This window comes from Patiria miniata, unplaced genomic scaffold (genome assembly GCF_015706575.1).
Source record: "Patiria miniata isolate m_02_andy unplaced genomic scaffold, ASM1570657v1 HiC_scaffold_3, whole genome shotgun sequence".
Taxonomy (NCBI): domain Eukaryota; kingdom Metazoa; phylum Echinodermata; class Asteroidea; order Valvatida; family Asterinidae; genus Patiria; species Patiria miniata.
This window is the reverse complement of record NW_024037069.1, coordinates 9,612,529-9,636,441: the sequence shown is the minus strand read 5'-3', so window position 1 is coordinate 9,636,441 and position 23,913 is coordinate 9,612,529. Positions and strand designations below refer to the sequence as shown.

Genomic DNA, 23,913 nt, shown 5'->3' with positions numbered 1-23,913 from the left:
GTTTAAATTTCAAACAGAAATCACAAAAGAAAGACAAAAGAATCCCAAGTCAGCAAATGCACACAACTGAACACTGAGTGACTGTGACTAATTGAACATGTGTTCATAAAATATAGAAATGCGAGACAGGTAGGGCCTACCGGTAGGCCTACATGTACCATACATGCACGTGTGGTACAGTGCACATACATGTTCTAATGAATTTGTGCACACTGAACCATGTTCATTTACTTGTACATGTATGTTCTGCCTCATTTTGCTGAAACTTTTACCATGCAAGTAATTTGGGCTATAAGATTGATCACTAACACATGACATATGCATTATCTACTACCGGTACGTGTACAACCTGATGGGTACAATGACGTAAAAAAATTAGAATTAAACAAGTCATTTACCCACCAACACAGAGCGGAGAAAGTAACTTCTGGCAAGCTGTGATGCACAAGTTCTTCAACTTTAAGGTGCGGTGCAAAATCTCTACCGAACTCACAACAAAATTTATTTTGTCCTCAAAAGATGTACATATGTACGTATAATGAATGTGATGTACACTACACAGTCCATCGGCACCGACATCAAAACCCATTGTGACCGCACAAAATCTGCAACTGTTTAAATATTCAGTTCACAATGGAACCCTTCCATTCCAACCACTGCCTCATTTCCCTCCCATTTCACAGAAAATTCTCCCCTTTGTAATTGTACATGTATTTGCAACAATAACCTTGCTACAAATGAAATTGGGAACCTTCAAGTTTTATGGCAGGAATGCTTTTTTTTTCTCCAGAGTTCATCGGACCAAAACCAGCCAGCATTGAGACTTATTGACTGCGCTCTGCCTTGCGATGAAATGGCCATTGTTCTGAACAGTGGCGAAGTACAATACTGTACATGTATGAAATTCATTATTGCGGTTGACAAATCCAATAAAAGGTTACAATGTACACCTGCAGTCAGTGAAAAAAATAGTTTCATCGTCACTAAGGTTCAGCACAAGGCAATATGAATACAAAACCAATCCCAAGTCTGGATTTTGTCTATTTCGGGAACTACACATTTTTAAGTACCTGTAAAATGTGTCACAGCTCATAACAGACTTGTGCAAGTCTAATCGACAGTCCCAAACTGTGTACAATCTCCCTGGCCCCTTTCATATAAATGACAAATGACAGTTCGGAACTGAGGTTGCAAACCTGTCATTACGTTTTCACAGTATGGACCAACCTTTTACCTCGGGGTGCTGAATGAGAGCTATTAAACGGCTAATGAAGTTTATGGATAGGCCACCCGTGTGTGAATACCAAACAAGTTTGGGTGGTTTGGACTGAGCAATCAATTTTATTTTATGATTCTTGGTAAAAGCAAGCCCCAAACTAACATAATTTGATCAAACTTTCTTTCAAAAGGTATGGTCTCTTACTGCAATTGATTTTAAGTGTGTTAACTAACTCCCTAGCCTCTTTGCTAGGAACTGGACCAATTCCATCAAAATCCATCAATCACTGTGCGTCTAATACAAAACGGTACATGACATTTATAGAATCCACCACTGGCGCACTGGTTGACATTCATGGACTTGCTAAACATGGCTTTTAAGACAATAGTAGTATTTAAGATTGGCAAAATCAATCGGATACCCCTAGCACTGCTTGAGGCCTGCAGGCCCAAGTCCATCGTACTCCATCAATATTTAGTCACGCCAGGCCTGCTGGATCAAGTCCCCCAAAATCCACCAAAATGGGGGGATGGATTTTGATGGAGTTGGGCTGGTTAGGGTTAATCATACTTTCCCCAAAAATCTACTTGCAGCTGCATCATGCAAGTTTATGCAAACTCCTTTTTATTCTACCGGGTACATCAGACAATTACATTCCTTTTAATCTTACTAATATGTGTTGGATTGCAGTGCCAATGCCAACACTATCTGAAATCTCCTCTCAATGAAACTAAAACAATAATCAAACCTGTACAGCCGAACAACGTCCGAAATTGTCGCCGAAAAACTGGCAAGAACTTGCTTCAACTGACAACAGGAGTTACATCTACTCGTTACAATGTTCCCTAATTGTACATGACGCGAAGCTGCAAAGTTCACAACTAATATCAGCAAATGCTTCCTGTCCAGAAGCAAGAGCGCTCACAAACCCTAATCAGCTCCCCCTTCAAAGTAAGGCTTCCTGGGTACGCACTTCAATTTAAAAAAAACCACACACTGCGACACCTCCAGCAGAAAAGACACTAATACCAGTGCCACTGGGTGAACTCCGCTTTAAACCCATTACCTGAGCCCCACACCTGTACCCCCTTGCCCGAAAAAAATACCCATCTTCCACCCCACCCCCGTGGGCTCTGGGCGATGCGACTGACACCCAAGAAAAAAAAACACCGCACGGGCTTCCACACTTTGCCGGTCATTACACTTGTTGTTGTCCTTCGTCTAATTACTCCCTGTTTACGCCGGCGCAAGGGAATTCGACCGGACGTGGGGGCTCAAAAAGCACGCCGCGCTCCTTTCACGGCAGAGGGGTACACAAAGAAAGTCTGGCACTCCACAACGGTTTTGGGGAAGCTCTACAACGGGATCCGTGTCATAAAGCTTGAACACCTCCGAGATGAATAGGAGCATTCACTGCAGGAATGTACCTCCACCTTCTGAAAGGCGGTGTTACCGTTGTAAACAGGTCATCCATCAAGCCGACCAACAAAACAGTCAATATTAGTGTTCCTATGCAACCTCTTGAGTTTATGGTGGGTAGACCGCAAAAAAGGGAAGTTTGAAATGCTGTTAAGGATGAGCCCCAAGTGGACTTTCATTTATAAAACAACCACAACATTTCTGTCCCTCTTGAGGTACAAGAGAACCCCACTGGGAACACACAGGCACTCAGAAGTATTTTTCCGGGAATAGTCTAGCAGTAAAGACAGTTCAATCTTTTGTAATTGAAGTATAGTTTAGTGTTTCCAGAGGAAACTGGTCCTTAACAGTCTACCACTAACAAGGGTTATCAACAGAGTGTGAAGTTGTAAAACTCAACCACTTGAAGCTCTACCAAAAGAAGCAAATTTACTGTTGGCATGGGTAGAGACAAAGTTGGGTGTTGAAGAAAAATTTGTCAATGCATATTGTTTGAACAGGTACCGGTACATGTACATGTATATATGTATACTAGACACACACAAAATGTACGTGTAATTGTACATGTAATGTAGGCCTATGTACCGGTGCTATGCTGTGCCACTCAAAAGTTTCGAACTGTTTCTTTCGTTTTTTTTCACCATGATAAATGTTCCAACTTCTGCAGATGTATGATAACAATGCATACATGTAGGCCTACGTATCTTTGCAAGGAGGGACAAGTTAAAAGTATATGCAAATCTCTGAAACTCCAGTAAGCTTTGCAATCCATAGAACAATCTTTCTGGACCTTTGAAAGATTTGTTCTAGTTTAAACCACTGACGGGGAAAAAAACCAGGAAAGTTGTTGCATCACTTGTCAGACATTCCAACCAATTTGAAGTAAACAATTTCTGAGAGGCATACACACAACTGAAGCCATACCCTGCCCCCTTGAAATCCCCCCCAAAAAACCCAACTTTTCACTTCCCCCTTTCTGATCCAATAGAAGCTACAGCCGCAATTAACAGACAGGTACATTTGCAAAAAACCTGGTATTGTCACCACTGGGGTGCTGGTAATCTTTTAATTATTGACTTGGGAAGTTTGCTGTGTACATACCGCCAACATCAACAAGTTGGTGAGGGGCTTGTCCATTGAAGGGAGTAATCGTTCCTCCAGGGGATATAGCCATGAGATGGGTTTCCTTGAAAAACAGGACATCTCTTGACACTTTACATACGTGTACCATCTTGTGTGATGTCTTAAAATTCTTCTCATTCATCATTATCATCTGCAATTATCATCACTGGCCAACTTAAGGATTCTTGTCTGCATATACTTCCTAAGAGGTTCAAAAGCTAACTCCATACAGATATAGACTTAAAATGACATTTATAACACTTTAAAAGTTCAACCTACCCGGTACATTATAGTCTAACATATTACAAGTTTATACAAGAAAAAATACACAAGACAAAAAAATTAATTAAGATTAAAATGTAACTTAAAATCATTTTTATAAAAAGCTATTTTTATTTTACCTCAAGTTTACTACACAAAAAATAAGCAAAACCTGTCAATCATTTTTCTACAAAGTAAACCCCTAGGGTATTCGAAACACCAGACCAGGTGTCAATCTGACCATGACCTACGACCCACGGCCCTCCAGGTACAATAATAACAAAAACAAAACAGCTAAAAAAAAACTTAAAGCCAAAACCTAGCAGAACTGCATGAGTCTATACAAAAATTGAATATTAATATGATTAAAGCCTTCAAAGGGAATTGGGTGCTTTGGTTTTTGGTTCGTGAGGGATGACTTCTATAACTTCTGAACATGAAAATCACACTACAATGTAATTTTCACGATGTTCAGAATTGTAATATCGCTTCCTTTACCCTGCAGAGTGTTGTCATTAATTTGTCGCCGAAATTACAGTTATCTACACTTGGGTACAATACGATATGTTCATGTACCGGTACATGTGCATTGTTATTCCTTCCAGTTCCAGTGTTAGACCAGTAGTGGTTAACCACTGAAAAAAAGCAAAAGCTCTTCTTCTCTATTTAATGACATTAACTAAGAAAATAATCTCATCTATTGTTCTGCATGTTAAATCTCCTGAGACGGTACTAGATGACAATGCCATCAAAAAACCAGCAGCGTGATCCGCTTAAATAATCAATGCTTTCCGACAAAAAAACCCAAAAAAAACGCACGCTCCGCAGACATTCTTAATTGTTGAATACTGAGTTGATAAAGTCAGTATTATAAACCCTCAATATCTTTTCCTTGATTCACCAAGTCCTGCATGCATTAATGGCCCCAGGATTTGTGTTAATTGACATCGCATCAAGCCCTAATGCCTCGTGTCAATAGAGAAAATGCACTAAGCTTTTGACAAGCACACAACATGAGGCCCAGCAAATGTCTACACAGCTGACTCTAGAGCACCCAGTGTTGACATGTCTATTGCTTTCAGTAAATCATTCATCATGTATGCAATTCCTTCCATTGTCAAAATGCAAACTGAGTGGAAGCAGGACCTTCATTTGCATAATTTCTCTGGTGAAAGTGATTCAAAGCCTTACACAATAGATACTAAATGAAAGAGTCCCTGGTTTCCATATCCATAACAAGAAGTGGGGCCAATAAAACAATTTGTCATTTTATTTATTTAAATGAGTTTTTTCATAAATGTTGCCTTCCAATGAAAAAAAATCACTTCTATCATTGTGCATTCACAGTAAGTGACAATAAAATTAAAATTTCTAAAACGGTACAATAGAACTTGATTAAATTAATAAATAGTTTCATACATGTACAGGTAAGTCATTTGCATCAAATAATTACGGACAAACACATATGTGCACGGACACGTGCACATGTACAATTTTACAAAATACCATACTGTCTTATTTACAATTACCATGTGACATGAAATCTTTTCAAACATGTTGGTAAACAAAATTTCATACATGACACTGGTACAAAAAGGTACCAGCTAAACACAATGCCAGTCAAAATTGAGGAAAATTGAACAGCTGCTTACCTTCGCTTTTATTATCTGTAAAACTGATTGAGGAATTGGCAAACAAAACCTCTAAATCAACAACACTCCACATCAACAGCAGTTTTGGCAACGTCAACAAATCCTCCCCTCCATGCACTATTTCAAATTTGTCATGAAGCTTGAGACATCACAAGTTCAGAATCAGATATCCAGTTTATGCCGAGCATGAACTGTATGCACGGTGTGCATGTACGGTACTGTAAGATCCATACAATCATCAAACGGAACAAACAGCGATGAATTCATCCGCAGAATGCCCGTTACCGTCTTGACACAGCCTTCACCTGCGCACGAATACTCAACTGTCACCGTCGGACCACTGATCAGGCCGAGACATGACGAACGCCGGTCAGTGAGTAAATAAGAAGGCTACCCACGTACCCTCGCTGGCTAAGCACGTACCCAACCGAGAGACTGGCACGCACGATAATGCCACTGGCTCTTTAATTGACATCAGACATACATATGTATACAAGTTGGGCTCTCTGCACCTGGCTTAATTCAGAGCTGGCAAATCACGGTGGGAGACGGTGGCTTTTAATCAAACGAACGAGTCTGATCCTAGCTACTCCAAGCTCCAACCAACGAGCAAGACCACCCCCCCCTCCTTGACAGGCACACTGGTTGTGGTAAAACAAACACACCAAGTCTGTCAGTGGCTGAAGGGGGGGGGGGGGGAGGAGGTAGGGACGCAAACCCCCACCGGGTGAAACAAGAAGATTAAAATGATTTACACACAGTCAATGAATAGCTGTGATGCACTAATTAAACCAGATAGGTCGATGGAAAGGAAAACAAAGCTCGAGGACCGGCCAATGGCGGTGCTCATATGCAAATGAGAACGCCGGGAGTACCGAGGGGGGTAATATTTAAAAGCCCGTCTCCCGCATCTAATCCTATCAATGTACAGATATATTACACGCGCGGAGAGCAAACTCAAATCGTATTATGAAATGTCCGAAATCTGAGCCGACGTCTATGGTTACGGCATCAACATATTTTATTTTATTATCCAGGGTGTTGATTTAATAAGTAAATCTCCAAATATACAAGAGGGTGTTAGCCTTATTTTTCCGCCATCCCAAATGCAGTTTTGAGGAGGAATCGGGGCGGCCTGCCTTTGAGCGATACACGGATATGCAACACGATATGCCCCACAGACAAGGGTCGTCAGGGTAAAAAAGAAAAAAAAATCTTGTAAAAAAGACGACCCAAATTAGAAGACGGATTTTATAAATATTGTGAAGTAGGGTGGAAAAGTATTCCTGCCTCTGAGGATTTTTTTTTGGAGGGGCTAAAGATGACTCATTTATTCATAAGTGATAATGAAATCATTGTTGGATGTCTAGACTTAATTATGACCACGTTATGACACAACAGAATAAAACGTAAAAAACCCATCCCGGTTTTTCCAATTATTTCCCTAAACCTGTGATAAATACATGTACCGGTACATACGTCCATTTGTTTTGGCTCCCCATGCATTCCGATCCCTGTGGAGATATTAGAAAGATGCTTTGGCCAACCAAATCACAATTTCCATTGTCAGTAACCACCACTCACGGGGAGGAAAGAATATATCGGTATTCTATTAATCTATATGCAAATCATGACCATCGCTTCACCAGGTATAGTCCTAGCTACAGAATATTCAGTCACACTAATGGCTTTTTCATTGTCAGTCCCAAGCAACCGCATCGTAAAGCTTTGATCTTTGAATTACCACAGAGGGAACTGGTAGCATTCAGACAATAGACTCAATCTCAAAGATTGGCATTTCCTCATGCCATCGGAATGTATGACATATTCTAAAAGTTATAAAGTGCCTGGATTTTGGAAGTTCTTTACAATAAAATTATAGGCCTAAGGGCTGACATCAGCTAACATTCAATCCCAGACCACAAAATGCATCACAAAACACCTCCATTGTGTTAAAATTCAATAAAGGCATTTTACTTACAATGTAACAAAAGGGAACAAAGGAAAGGGTGTCTCCAGATGTTACAAGAGTTAAATTTAGCTGGTACTGTATTTGTACAATTGCACCTTCCATGATTTGAAACCACCGTACCGGTACATACCATAACTTACATGATATTGTATCAATTGAATGGACAATTTCTGTGAAGAAAAAAAATTAAAGCACAGTCTTAGTACAGAGTTACATGTATGTACATGTACCGTACATGTACCTCCACTCACATCCAAATGGTCAAATACATTGTGTACCATGTACAAATACAAGTATTTTAAAAATGGTAATGATCAAATACAAACATGTCTGTGAACATTCACATTAAAATGTTCATGTACACGTGGCTTATCCATGTGAACATGAACATGCTTGAGCAAACACAGAATCAAGGTACAGTAGGCATGTACAGTACATGTACATGTACATGTACAATGCACACAGCAGACTTACAATGTACCTGTATGACTACTGGTCAAGTTTTACCCGGTATAAAAGTAAATCTGGCGACAGCCATTCTCTGCGGTGGCACCAGACTCGCGGGAGTCGCGCTTTGTGCGCACGCACTCCGGGCTCCTTCGACCAATAGGGTTACCAATACCAAGATAGGATCGCGTGCGGCATGCGTGTGACCGTGGTGCCACTTCAAACATGGCTCCTACTGGTACTTTTGTCAGGCGAATTCCAGTATAAAAATGTAGGCCAGCCCAAATGCGATCTTTAGTTTGGAGTGTGAACCGAGTTACAAATGTATGTGAATTCAATACTTAGTTCAATGCAGCTCTAATACATGTGAGGATACTTTGTTAAGCTTAATGGCACTGTGTATTACAGAAAGAACCTTGCCCAGAACTAGCTATCGCCAACTCAACCAAGAAACAAGGCTCTCCAAATTCGCCAAGCATTCATAATGATACTTGCATGGTCAGGTCCTATTACTGGACAACAAAATCCACCGTGGGCCGAAATACGAAAAGGAGACGGGGCGCTGTATAAATAATACGAATATCGCCATTAAGCAATCGAGAGATGGTCAAGCTGAGTGACCACTGACGTGGAAGGGGCTATTACAGCGTATGATTACACTGAGTCTCTAGCCAAGACTGACCCCCTTGAGGATTTTGTGCAAAAATTTGTCGTCCAAATTAGCGAGTGGTCTTTGGTGATGTCTCGCAAATTTTGTAATGACAGCTGCAGGGATGTAGTTGCTGTGGCACCAAGGCGTCTACATTCTTTCCCTAATTACTTCATTAGCCGTTCTACTGTAGATTGGAGTTTTTGTTGTAGCTATTTTTTTTTTCATTTGAAAAAAAAAACAACCCAAGTTCAACGAAGTACAAGTAGAATTGTGTATTCTACAACAGGGTCTTGTATTTGGTGAGTCTAAAACAAATGAGTTTGTAAAGATGTTCACAGATTGTTTGAATAGACAAACAATTCATTTACATGTACCGTAAAACAAACAAGCAAACAAAAACATGTGTACAGAGATTTGCCAATATTTCTCTTATGCTTCAGCTTGGGAAGACTCCCAATATTGAGGCTTGAAAAAGAAAAAAATAATTCAGGAATTTTACGCCAATCCAATGTTGTGATTTTATACACATGGAAGATGATCTCTGATGACACCCTAACGAATACAGGAATGGACAGAGCTATGCATGAATGATATAAATGTGATTTTAAACACATGGAAGAGGATCTCTGATGACACCCTAACGAACACAGGAATGGGCAGCTATGCATGAATGATGCACAGGCAAGTGTCATCACCTAGGCTCATTAACAGGTGTGAGATCTCTCAGTGACAAATGGTCTCATCACCTAGCGCAGCGCCAAACCAGCAATAATGGTCCTCCCTTGATTTCCATCATTTCTCATATCGGACAAGGTTTGTCAGGACTGAGTCCGTATTAAGGAGGAAACAGATAGGTCTACAGGTACATTATTATATATGCATTGGTGACTTTTAATCTATTTTTTTTTTTTTTTAATAGAATCTTTCAATTCCCATATTCGCAAGGCATTTTGGATTGTGTGCAGATAAAAGGATTCTGTGCCGACACGGTAAGCTAAAAAATCTGTGCTTGTGGTGTTTAAAGTAACTTATGTGACGGTCACAGCACAGTGGTGCTTACAGGTACCGGTACAGTACATGTACAGTACATACATTACAGGTATGTAGTCAGCCCCGTCCCTAGCTCAGGGGCATTGGGGGGGGGGGGGGGGGGAGGAGGGGGAGAAACAGTACAAACAAGGAGGGGCACACCACAAGAAACAAGTCAGGTGTGTTTACAAACACAAATGCCCCGCAACCGTGACTGTTTCCATGACATAACACCACTCTAACATCAACTTACATGTACCTTGGTCAAATGGAACGTTCATTGACAGCATTAGTGTCTTCTGTAGGTTTTATATGAATTAATCCCTAATCCCTATGATCTCAGATTAAATACAAGATTTCTATTGTTTTAGCCACTGTGACCTTGACCCTTGACCTTTCGACCCCCAATGCGATAGGCTCCTTAGGATTACCAAGGACAATCCACAAACCAAATTTGAAGTTCATATGTAAAGTATTTCTCAAGTTATCACGCTGACAAAATTTCTATTGTTTCAGCCACTGTGACCTTGACCCTTGACCTTTCGGCCCCAAATGCAATAGGCTTCTTAGGATTACCAAGAACAATACACAAACCAAATTTGAAATTCATATGTAAAGTATTTCTCAAGTTATCGCGCTGACAAAATTTCTTTTGTTTTAGCCACTGTGACCTTGACCCTTGACCTTTCGGCCCCAAATGCAATAGGCTTCTTAGGATTGCCAAGGACAATCCACAAACCAAATTTGAAGTTCATATGTAAAGTATATCTCAAGTTATCGCGCTGACAAAATTTCTTTTGTTTTAGCCACTGTGACCTTGACCCTTGACCTTTCGGCCCCAAATGCAAAAGGCTTCTCAGGATTGCCAAGGACAATCCACAAACCAAATTTGAAGTTCATATGTAAAGTATTTCTCAAGTTATCGCGTTGACAAAATTTCTATTGTTTCAGCCACTGTGACCTTGACCCTTGACCTTTCGGCCCCAAATGCAATAGGCCTCTTAGGATTGCCAAGGACAATCCACAAACCAAATTTGAAGTTCATATGTAAAGTATATCTCAAGTTATCGCGCTGACAAAATTTCTTTTGTTTTAGCCACTGTGACCTTGACCCTTGACCTTTCGGCCCCAAATGCAAAAGGCTTCTCAGGATTGCCAAGGACAATCCACAAACCAAATTTGAAGTTCATATGTAAAGTATTTCTCAAGTTATCGCGCTGACAAAATTTCTATTGTTTCAGCCACTGTGACCTTGACCCTTGACCTTTCGGCCCCAAATGCAATGAGCCTCTTAGGATTACCAAGAACAATACACAGACCAAATTTGAAGTTCATACGTTAAGTATTTCTCAAGTTATCGTGCTGACAAGATTTGTCCGGACACACACACCCACCCACACACCCACCCACCCACACACACACCCACCCACCCACCCACCCACCCACCCACGGAAGGACAAGGCGGAAACAGTATGCCCCTTCGGCTTCGCCGCGGGGCATAAAAAACACATAACTTTGTACACTCGGTTTTTGCCGATGGGGGGGGGGGGGGGGGGAGGGCAGTTGCTCGGCCTTGGGGACGGGCCTGTATGTAGTGCTTAAATACTACTTGTCCCCAAGTACTTCACAATTATTACCCCTGTTCATTGGGCCATGAGACCATTTTTTTTTTCTGCAGCAGCTTGAGATGCTGGTTTGTACCTTCACAGATGCCAATTTATACCCCTTGGTGGAGAGAGTAGTACTAGGAGAGAGGCAAATGTAATCACATTGTAAGTGTCTTGCCCAAGACCATAAGCACCATGTTCCCAATCAGGGTTCGAACCCAAGTACCGGTACCACTGTGGTACAGTATACAAGGTAGAGCCATGATACTGGGCCCTGGATCTGCAATGGTACGGACTGGGTAGCCTTCAACGTGGGAACTCAGGGCAGGCATGCTCAACACCTTGGAAAGAGAGTTAGAGATACCGGTACACTGGAGAGAAATAGTGATGACGTCATCTGGAAGACTATGGGATACTGGAGAACAAGATGAGGCCATCTCAATGCTCAATGGGCATAAAACAAGATTACCAATGTAATCACCCATGGTTGAGCCGTCACGCACTACTTGTAGGGAGACGAATCCTCCAAAAGGAAAGAAAAAAGTGTAGGGGAATAAGAAAAGAATGAAGACAGCTCTTCTCGGCTGGAATTAATTCATGGTCGGGATTAATTGATGGATGGCGCCTGGCGTCGGGCCCATCGTTTGGCACGCTTCACGTCAAGTTTAGAAGCCCCGGCGACATGTTGACCGACTTGGCCAAGCTTGATCAATAATTTTTTTTTTTTAAACGGAGAGACAGATCTTAGGGGCACTAAGCCTCCCAGAGATAACTTGAGTTGTTGATTCAGAAATATGCACGCTAGAAAGAGCCGACGAAGTGTGACGACTTCGAACATCCGACGTGTCAGGTTTGTGGAGAGTGTGTCCTTCGAGTTCCAACAGTGGCAGTCCCAAACCTATCATTATAGATACATGTACCAGTACATGTATGTATGAATCTTTAAAAACGGTGGCATATCCTTGGCAATGCTGACCAAGCTTTGTTGTGGGACACAATATTCTGCTCTGACACTTGCCCACTGTGACTTGATGGCAAAAACACCTGGCCAATATTGAATTTAAAACTGATGAAAACTGAAAATTGAAATTCCTCAATAATACTCTTTAAATGTCCATTAATCTGTAATTACACTGTGTTCCGTCAACATAGAAATTGCATGGTGTTAGCCTGTTCATGGTAAGATCATCAAACAGATGGGATCACCATCAGGGAAAATTAGGGACTTGGACTGTCTTGGCCTTCAAGACAATACTAAGTAACAGTGAGCAGATCTAGAGTTATGTCTACTGTCAGCATATTGCAAATTTTGTACATGTATACTGACAGACATGCAACAAAAGACTACCAGTACAGTGTAATTTAAATTTGTAGTGACATTCATGAGAAGTAAAAAAACAAGGAAATCAATGGATCAGTAGATAGGAACATGTAGACTGCATATTGTTAAACCATGATGTTCAGATAAGGGCAACACAAAAATATCTTACACGTAAGATGGAATTGTGCATTCAGAAGATGAAAAGACATGTGCAGTAGTAATCAGGAGGTTGTGGGTTCGAGACTCACCCGACCGACCAAGATTGTGAACTTTTTCTTGCAAGCCCATACAATTTGAAAGGATGCCTTGGGAAATTCTAGAATTCCAAAAGTAATTTTGCTTTTAATTTTAACTCTTTTTTAACCTTTTTTGGGGGGTACACCAGCTGTTGGCATACAAAGGGCACACAATCGATAATGTTCAAATTGTTGGGTCTGCTGAAAGTTTGCACTGGGGGAATACAGAAACAATCCACAATTTGGTCACCTTGAAAACAAACATTTTCAGAGTTTGGAGGGGGTCAGGAGAAAGGGAGTGTTGTAAACTGTGCAGGTGCCATAAAAATAAATGTCTGGCATGATCATTACATCTTCATCTACCACTTGAAACTGGGCAGGAAAATGTAGTGGAGGTCAGAGAACAAGGTCAGAGAACGTTTGGCAATGAGTTATGGAACAACTTGACAACACCAGACAGTCATGTTGGGACAACATTCCTTTCCTCTCTTTTTCGGTGTAAATATATTCATCCTTGCAGTTTCAAACAGTTGTAAATTACAGTGTCTGTGTTACGCAGACAAGTGGGCACCACGGCACCATAAAGTGAAAGTGCCAAGGTTTATTTCCCCCTTCAAAAGATATTTCCAATTTGGAGAGAATGGCACGTTTGATAAGACTACACACTTTTCTTTGGAATTCAATTTGTAGGGCAGGTGGTAATGTGAACACAGGCCCATTACAAATAACAAGGGAGGTTGGAAGATAATGAGAAATTTCATCATAAAAGGGGAAAATAAATTTGATTTTGTCCTCAGATAATGAGTGCTTACATTTGTACAGGATCCAAGCTACCAGTAACAAGAAAACAAACTGACAATAAAAATTAAGTTTTCCCCAAACATACCATGTACATGTATACAGTTGCCCCCACCCCACCCAGAACACTACACACCCCACCCCGCCCCCAAAAAAGGAAAAAAATCAGTGGCCTGAGAATTGTAAGGTCTTAAATCTCAGTTGACACCAATGACCCAAAAAAAATGAAAAGCCAAAACAAAATAAAAAATATTGGACAGGATAAAATTACTAAAAAAATATTCTTCCACTACACTACGTCTAAAATTAGAATCTCATAATTTAGCGCCTGGGTGTTTTCGCCCAAGAAAAAAAAACACTTTCCTCTTCTCACGCCAGGGATATTTGGACAGCGAAATAGACTATTAAGGCCTTTTTATATTATTTCTGAGAGGGGTATCGCTGAAGAATTGGAAGGGAATACTCTAGGGTAATGACCAATGTCCACAGACTCGACACGCAAAGAAAAAGGGGGGAAAAAAAGAGAATGGTTCCGAAAGGAACTCTTGGCAATGGTTGACACAATAGCAAGAAAGTGTGGAATGGCCCGGGGATATGTACACAGGGACTGTACAGCCAGGGTGTCGCTGTTAAGGGGAGAATGGCAAAACTGCTAAAAATGCCTTCTCATCAATGGGATCTGTAAAATGAGCTGAAGGAAATCAGGGGGAAGAAATGGAAGGCACGTTCTAGGTGTTTTTTGGGGTTTTTTTTGGAGGGTAGGGTGAAAAATGTTGTTTTTGCAAACAGGAGTAAGAATTTCTACAGAAACTGTTTGAGATTTTTCTTTTTGGGGAAAACAAGGTGAAAAAAATTTGGATCTGCAGACAAGACAAACTATCGGACTAGCACCTACAATGTGTAGAGGTCTGGTGCCTGCACTACATAAAATTGTAAGATAAGATCTCAGAGAAAGTAAAGGAACCAGTCTTGTCACAAACAAGCCCAATCTGTCTTTAGACTGATTACATACATACATGTACTTGCGAAAGCATCTGTACAGTGGTGACTAATCACAAGTACTTGAATGCATTTGAAGATAACGGTATATAAGAAAACACTGGATTAATAGATTTTTTTTCCATGTCAACTTTGTTAGAGAAACAGTCGGACAGCAGTCGATACAGTAAGAAATTTGGATCAAGTATTTTTTCTTCCCATAAAAATGTAAAGGTGTTTTAAAGCAAGATTAAAGAGAATATACAACATTTGCAAACATCGAAAAATAAAACTACCAAGCTTTTACGAAATACCTTACTAGGATGTTGGTAAATGACAGTCTTAAGCATCCTGTAAAATTATGGCACCTGGTGTGAAGTCATTTTCAAGAAAATGGTATTTTTGTATACATTTCCAACAGTGGTCGGCCGACCACCGTTGGAAAAACCTTACTATTTTTCAACTACTGCTCCAACTTTTCACTTTTTTTCAGTCCAAATTTTGTTTGCTATTGGTTACATGTTCATGAACGGGTGCAGGCCAGCTAGACTGGTTCCCTTACCCTACAATTTTCCGGCATCTATAAATTGATCCATTTTATCTTTAGTGGAGTCAAGGAACCAGACTACTTGAACAGTATTATTTTTCTTGGTTTTTCCAGCATTTTCGAACACAAAACTTCAAACATGTCAGTGTAACAATATTTGATCTATTGTACTAACCCCTCAAATAGTTCATTTCTGAAAATTTCAGCAAAAGCCAATGATGTACATTCCTTTTTGAATATGCAACAGTGCATTGTGTATGTAGAACGTGTGTGACAAGTGCATAGCCCCTATACCCTATAAATGAAGGTTTAGAAACAAAGTTTACCAGACAAATTTATAAAAATCTTGATCAGGCAATGTCTTCAAGTTCAGGAGCATAATTACACACCGCTCTTTAACACAACAATGGAAAGCTTTCTTCCAAACGGCCGATTTAAGATTGTCTGAGCCGGGGGGCGTGTCCATGTGTCCGCAAAAATAAAACAAAATCCCCTGTGGATTGATCCATTAATGCGCGTACCCAAGATACCAACATGTGGCACGCCGCGCCGCGGCACCGATCCGTCGTGAAATTTCGAGCAGATTGCGTGCCCGCGACTCATCCTCTTCGGGTCCGTGAGCAATTCTGGCACAGATATTAACTTTCTGTCGAGTGCTGAATCCCGCCCTCGGGGCAACAAAACTGCCTGCGACTATGAGGCTTCAACAGCCCAGACAGACAATAAATATTAAGGTGACAAGAGTAGCATCTCCATACAGTTACACGAGTTTAAAATTAATGGATCTCTGGCTATATGAGAACAATGATCCAAAACTGCCCACAAAAGTGCCCAGTAACCTCCTGGGGGTACACGTATGTAAAACAAAGAGCAAACAATGGAAAGTGTCTGCAAACATTAGCGCACAGCACAGGCCAACTCCGACAGCAATTGCTGCAAGGAAATATTCCGATATCCTCCAATTTCCAAATACTGTGCATGAAATCTGAGTTGTGTCACAATTAATTAACTGTTAAAATAAAACGAAAACAGTCAAGCTCTCTTGTTGGACAAAAAAAGGGGGGGGTGGAATTGGAAACCTGTCTGCAGGAAATGAGATATCTCTATGTTAGCATTCACAGAAAGATTTATGACTAAATCCTCACCAAGGCAAGTGCACTATGCGCAATCTTGAACATATGTAATACTAAACCATGTTGGGTAATAAAAATTGCACTTGTGCAGGAGAGGACCGACTGAGTTTGTTCTCACTGTCGGGCCAAAATAACTGACTAATTATAATTTTGGCGAGAAATTAATCAGTAACCAGTGTACACACTGAAATTTGACTCATGTGAGAAATCATGTCATATCGCTTCTGCACAAAATGTGGATGTGAATTCATGTTTGCCATGTACATGGACATTGTTAATTATAATGCAACTTGAATGGATGCTAACTGAATACGTACATGTACGATACCATAGAGCAAGGAACAGCATGTACATGTACTACCATGAAGCAAATAGCCACAGACTGCGTACAATGCCTATGATAGTATGTATTTATACATGTACAGGTACATGTACAGGTACATGTACATTGTACGTGATATACCCAGAGAGCAAATAAAGTCAAACTTACAAATGTTCCTGCTGGTTAAAATAAAAATTGAAATTTGTAAAATTTCATTCTCTGGTACCGGTATGCTCTTTGCTGTAAATGAAGCACACTTATAACAGAAAATTTGTCCAAAAGCTAACAGCAAACAATTGCCTCAAATTCAATTCTGACAACAAAAATAATTATGAGGTGTGCATCACAACTACATGAATTCCAAATTTTGAGGGGATTGTTTGAACCTAAAGTCCCCTTTATAACATAAGTCCAGAAAAAAACAATCCCCAAATTCCATTCCTAAAATACACGTAGATCTTCCTTTATTATTATAGGGCTTCTGGATGTCAAAAAAGAAAAAGGTCTTCTAACACATTCAATTCAAAACTGCTCCTATGTGGTAGAACGGTGAAATTCACTACACTGATCCAAAGGGAGCTTATACCATCACACACGTACAACTTTTTTAACAGTGTAGCTATTTTGGGCCCAGGCATTCAGCAAGGCTTGATGGAGTATAATCAGCTTTTGCTTCGGTTAATTTGCTTCTCGGTCAGGGGGAATTAGGTTATATCACGTACGTGTAAGGCCGCGCAGGCATGGTGCTATGGGAGAAGGGAACAGCCAAGAATTTGAAGAAAGCATGGGTGAAATTGAACCCGGGATAGAGAAAACACGGGGAAGAAATTCAATATGATGCCCATTCAGTATACTCTGCAGTGTTCAAGGTATTGCGTGCGCATGTGCGTTCCTGTCTAAAATATTGTAAAGCATTTCGTACAGCTGGTGATGGCATTTTTTTAAACCAACTCCTAGAATTTGTACAATCTCACAGAGTTGTTTATCCTTCCAGTATGTACTTGTACAGTGACACACACAAAAACTGCGTAAACACATTTACTTTAGGCTTTGAAAAAAGTGCATTAGAATTCACAGGTACAATTCTTAATTTCATAAGTTTGACTTTATAATTGAAGGAAAGAACTATTCTCAACAAATGAGGGCTGTGTTTCCCACCTCACCAGATTAAATGGGAAGCGACACTGGCAACATAGGCTCATGGAAAAAAGCTCAACTACGTATGCCAAAGGAGACAAAAATAAGAAAAGTGAATGTGTGTTTCAAACTCTACAACACGTACAATGTATAAAGTTGATAGCAGGGAAAGACCAATGATAGAATAAAGATCTTGAGTCAAAACATCACTCCAAAAACACTTTAACACAACAGTAACACAATAATCATTTACTTCATAAATACGAACAGGAATTTAAATGATTTAAAAAAATGCAGTGCACATGTACAAAACTTCATACAATTATTCAAAACAATTACAAAGCAATGAACTTACCAATATAACTCAATGTAGGAAAATCCTCACTTCTGAAAATATCACAAATAAAGTCCTGGTTATGGATATTTCAGTCTTGTGGTGTTTACTCTCCAGTGATAATGCAGCTAAACTGTGCTGGCATTCAAGCAACTCCACAACTCTTTGCACTGCCTCCTCAATGCTGATAAAACCTCCCACTGTTTCCCAATCCCAATGTTGTGTGCACAACTCACACCAAAGAGCCCATGCACCTGTGAGTGACTCACCACATAAACATCCCTGCTACAATAGAACAGTCTCATGTAAGAAGCATAAATATGCAAATCTGGCACTGTCCATTCAGTAAAATGGGGAGGAAGCTAAAACCACAGGTTTATTTGGGAGCTAGCTATTAAATGGGGGATTAAAGACCTTGATTTGTACTTGTCCAACTTCAAGCTGGTCAGAGGGATTAAAACTCAGATTGTATGTTGTGGGGATTAGGCTGACTGTACAGGTGGGGTGTGAGGTGACAACCTTGTCTGAGTTTAGGGGATTAACAAAGGCTTTTGTTTAGTGTCTGGCCTTCACAAAGTAAGCAATGAGGGTTGGTGGGGCAGAGGAAGACGCGCATAGGCTTGCCATGCTGTGAGCAAGGAGCAAAGAACATGGAATGACAAGGATATCATGTCTGTGTTAACACTGATTGGCCTTCTCTTTTTTTTTCACAGTAAACTGCTACACAGACCTTCTCATACATGTGTTACAGTGCAACCGAGAAACATAGATTATTTTAACGCGTTCCGTGTGTTTATTGTGCCGTGCGAGTTGTATGTTTTTTATGAGATAACAAAGGTATACGGTTACACCCCGCATCGAATGGATCCGTCTTAAAGTTTTTTAACCAATAACGTATTACTCAATTCCCGCGTAGACTTTCCGCAGCCACTTACAACCTAGGCGTAGTCGAGTCGCAAAAACCCCATCCCATCTTACGTAAGAACGTTTTGTACATAGGCCATGGTAATTGTTATAGAAAGCGCATCTTAATCGTTGAACAAAACCGCACCAATTAGTAGACAACAGATCGTATTGTATTGAACCAAACGCAGCGTTTAGGACTTTTTCCATGTTGTGAAGTGAGTGAATTTTGTTGAGAGAGAGAAGACATTTTAGATCTGATAGAGAGACGAGAGAGTGAAGGTGGGAGAGAGAGTGATCGTGTTTGCCAGACCGGTTTCAGCTTGCCCTGCATCTGAAATCTGATGACAGCAGATTTAGCTTTTGGATCCGTTTGATCCTGCGGGAACACGGAAAGTTCAGTTCCGATTCCCAGAATTTGGCAAATCCAGACCAAATTCTAGCGTCCCGGTCGTCTTGACATCACATAGCAACCGTTCACCTCCCCAGGTATTCGCCCAGCTAAATTACCATGGCCTCTTTATTTGGTATTGATGAGTGATCCGTCGGCAGTAACACCGACTGGAGAGGAGTCTACCATTGACTAGCAACCTATAGACAAGGCGTTGAAGCATGGTACTGATGTAGCGTGTATGTAGACCAGTCCTGCGGCCTAGTGGGCAACTTGAGGCTTCAACATCGGTTTGGAGAGTATCAAAAAAATAAGCTTTATTGAATCTGTGAAGCATAAGAATTAAGTACAACTGGTGTAGTTTAAAAAACTTAACGTACCACAGAAAGCAAGTTCTTAATATAATTGAAATTAGTTTGTGAACGAATAAGAATACACCGGAGAGAAACCAAGCATTTAACCATTTGATAATTGTTGGAAATAATAATTTCGAGTTGAAGTGAATTGAAGTGAAGATAAGAGTTTTATCGACTTCAAGTTAAATTAGAGGAATTGAATTGTAAGATATTTGCTGTATATATGTAAAGAAGAAGTTGTGAAATTTTGGTTGTTGTTTTTTTTAAATATAATTGAAGAAAGTTAGAAGTTGTTTTATTCCCGTCTTTTATTCTGTCTGTTGGTGTGTCCATAGGATCCGGGGTCGCCATTCCTCTCATATATTAAAGATATAATTTAGCCAAATTCTGGAGTGGTGACATATTTTGGGGGCTTGTCCGGGAACACTTGTAAATTAAAATCGTACTAGAAGGAACACCAACAGTTGATTGTATATAGATGTACTATGTTAATTATGGATGTATGATGATAATAAGTGGTATCTTGTACGTTGTTCTATCCCTTGCGATACAGGCGGAGGTTGACTGTTGCTATCCCTACCCCCTTGCCCATTCGGCGACCTCTGGATTCAAGTTTCAGGTGCTGGGTAAGTTGAAATCGGTCAGTGTGCAAATGGATGTGGATCTAGAGCAATTGCGTAGTGTTTCTGAGGCATGTGGTTTAACTGGTCAAGAACTAGTACAATTTTGCCGCGAAGAGCGTAGAGAAAAGGAAGACACCGCTCGCGACATAAGGCACCATAGCCTAGAGATACGCAGGCAAGAACACGAAAACCTAGAGTTACAACTACAACTAGAAACGCTCAAACACGAACCAATTTCCACTCCGCAGACGCCAACTTCACCAAATGCCAATACTTCAGTACTAGGGACTTCGCGTAGTAAAGCTAAGACCCCTAGGTTACCCGTCTTCGACGAAACACGAGACGATTTAGACGCGTATATTCAACGTTTCGAGCGATACGCTACGACCCAAGAATGGGACGAAAAGGATTGGGCGATCAGCTTAAGTGCGCTACTCAAAGGAAAAGCATTAGATGTTTATTCTAGATTAGCCGTACACCAATCTAATGATTACAAGGCTCTGAAAGAGGCACTGCTCAAACGCTTCAATTTGACGGCTGTTGGGTTTAGACAGAAGTTTAGGGAAACCAAACCTGAAGCTGGAGAAACCGCTCCACAGTTTATGGCACGCTTAGACAATATATTTACACGATGGGTAGATATGGATAAAGCAGACAAGACTTACGATGGAATCAAGGATCTCGTCTTGCGCGAACAATTCTTAAATCGTTGCACGGAGGAACTTAGATTATTTCTGAACGAGAGAAAACCGCGTAATGTACAAGAAATGTCTCGCTTAGCTGAGCAGTACACGGATGCTCATGGTTCGTTCGGAGCACGCGAAAACATTCGTAGAAGTACTCCGAGTAATTTCACACGAACATCAGATACTACTCCGCACGCGCAGTCTAGACCATCGCAATCTAGGCCCCAATACGCGTACAAACCAAATTCAGATAGTAGTCAACGCGAGATCAGAACGTGTTACTTATGCCACAAGAAAGGACATATCGCTAGAAATTGTAACAGTAGACCGAAAGACTTCACCAAAGTAGCAAATATCATTGCATCAGCACTAACGAGCGCTCTTGGTCCTGACCTTACAACGCAACCGCAGTCATCCGGTACAATAGAAGGTCAAGTTAATGATAGCCAAGAATTGGAACCGTCTGAAACAATCGCTTGTATTTTAACCCCTAAGCCACTAAGAACATGTTGTGTTCAAGGTGGAAGTCTGCATTTGACATGTGGTCACGAATTACCGCTCATGAGTGCAGCTTGCCGCGACAAAAATCCCACTTGCATGCCTGTGACAGAATGCGTCGTAAACGGCAGAAACGTTTCCGTCCTACGTGACACCGGATGTAGTACCGTAGTGATTCGTCAAGATTTGGTTTCACCTAATCAAATGACCGGGAAAGATCGAACGTGTGTACTCGTAGATGGCACGATCCGTAAAGCACCGATTGCGATAGTTGAACTCGACACTCCGTATTTTATAGGATCATGTGAAGCACTGTGTATGCCTAACCCAGTGTATGACATAATCATCGGCAATATTTCGAATGCGCGAGATCCGCAGGAACCAGATCCTAATTGGTCCAAACCTCATTCGCCGTGCGAAAGTAACACAGAACTGGCAATCGCAGTCGAAACGCGTTCACAGAAGATCAAGGCAGCAGAACCGATGAAAAAGCTGAAAGTCGCTGAACAGCTCCCTGAAATAGATCATAAACAGATGAAAATTGCACAACAGAACGATCCGTCGCTGAACCGTATCCGAGAACTCGCGGAAAGTAAAGATGAAAAACGAACTAGAAATGGCTCCAGAACAACATTCATGTGGTTAGATGGGTTACTGCATCGCGAGTATCAATCACCAAGTCATAAGTGTGGTCAAGCACTTAACCAATTAATAGTCCCTACAGAATACCGAAATCACGTCATGAAAGTTGCACATGAAAGTATCCTGGGTGGACACCAAGGCGCAAAGAAAACCGCTGACAGAGTTCTTAGTAATTTCTTTTGGCCAGGCGTTCAAGCTGATGTGACTCGATACTGCAGATCGTGCGATATCTGCCAACGAACCGTACAAAAGGGTAGAGTTGTCAAAGTCCCCTTGGGAAAGATGCCGATAATCGACACTCCATTTCACCGCGTTGCAATAGACATTGTTGGTCCCATTCACCCAGTATCAGATCGAGGAAATCGATACATACTTACCTTAGTCGATTACGCTACTCGTTATCCGGAGGCGATTCCGCTACGGAACATAGAAACAGTGACAGTAGCAGAAGCAATGGTTGACGTTTTCACGCGAGTCGGACTCCCAAATGAAATTCTGACTGACCAAGGTAGTCAATTTACCTCAGAGTTAATGCGCGAGATAAGCCGCTTACTTTCGGTTCGCCAACTGACCACGACTCCGTACCACCCGTCATGTAACGGCCTCGTGGAACGTTTCAACGGTGTAATGAAACAAATGCTAAAACGCTTATGCGCAGAGAAACCCCGCGATTGGGATAGGTATTTAGCACCCCTACTCTTCGCATATCGTGACACCCCACATGAGACAACTGGCTTCTCACCGTTTGAGTTATTGTATGGACGCACCGTTAGAGGTCCTATGTCGATATTGAAAGAATTATGGACAGGCAATAGTGTCGAGAACGAAGAAACCAGAACAACCTATCAATACGTCGTCGATTTACGTGAACGTTTAGACGAAACGTGTAAAATCGCACAAGAAGCAATACGCAAATCCTCAGAAAAGAGCAAACGCTACTATGACCGAAAAGCAAGACCGCGAAACTTCAACCGAGATGATCTAGTTTTGCTTTTACTTCCCACTGATCGTAACAAATTGCTGCTACAGTGGAAAGGACCGTTTCGAGTAATAGAGAAAATAGGCACAGTAGATTATCGCATCGACCTCGCTGGAAAACCCAAAGTATTTCACGCAAATCTACTTAAGAAGTACATCTCACGCGCCGAAGTAAATTCCGCTATCACGACCTACAACTCATCGGACAATATGTTTGAACAAGTATGCGTCTCAGTCATAGAATGTGAACAAGATTGCTTTGAGAACGAATCGTTAGATGATGCTAGAATCGATAACGAAGACACACTTGAACTACCGCCAATGCAAGCGAAGGAAAGTATTGATGATGTAGAAATTAATGAAGAATTGTCGCCAGAACAAATCACTGAAACAAAACGTGTGCTTAACAATTTTCGTGAAGTTCTAACTGATCTCCCGGGTAAAACTAACCTCGGCTACCACGACATCAAAGTTGAATTCAACGATCCTATCCGCAGCAAACCATACCCTCTTCCTCACGCGTTAGTCGATACTGTCAACAACGAAGTCGAAAACATGCTTCGAATGGGAATCATCGAATTATCCGACTCACCCTATGCATCACCGATTGTTCTCGTAAAGAAACCAGATGGTACGAACAGATTTTGTAT

General features: G+C 41.0%; 1 protein-coding gene across 1 annotated transcript in view; it reads right to left on the bottom strand.

Annotated features, from left to right (window-relative positions):
• LOC119736943 (prickle-like protein 2) overlaps window positions 1-18,407 on the bottom strand; it is a 33,502-nt gene extending 15,095 nt beyond the window's left edge. Inside the window, exon 1 of the mRNA XM_038210983.1 lies at window positions 18,208-18,407. The gene's annotated coding sequence lies outside the window, so the exon portion shown is untranslated. The remainder of the gene's footprint in view (window positions 1-18,207) is intronic.
• Between the last annotated feature and the right edge of the window lie 5,506 nt (window positions 18,408-23,913).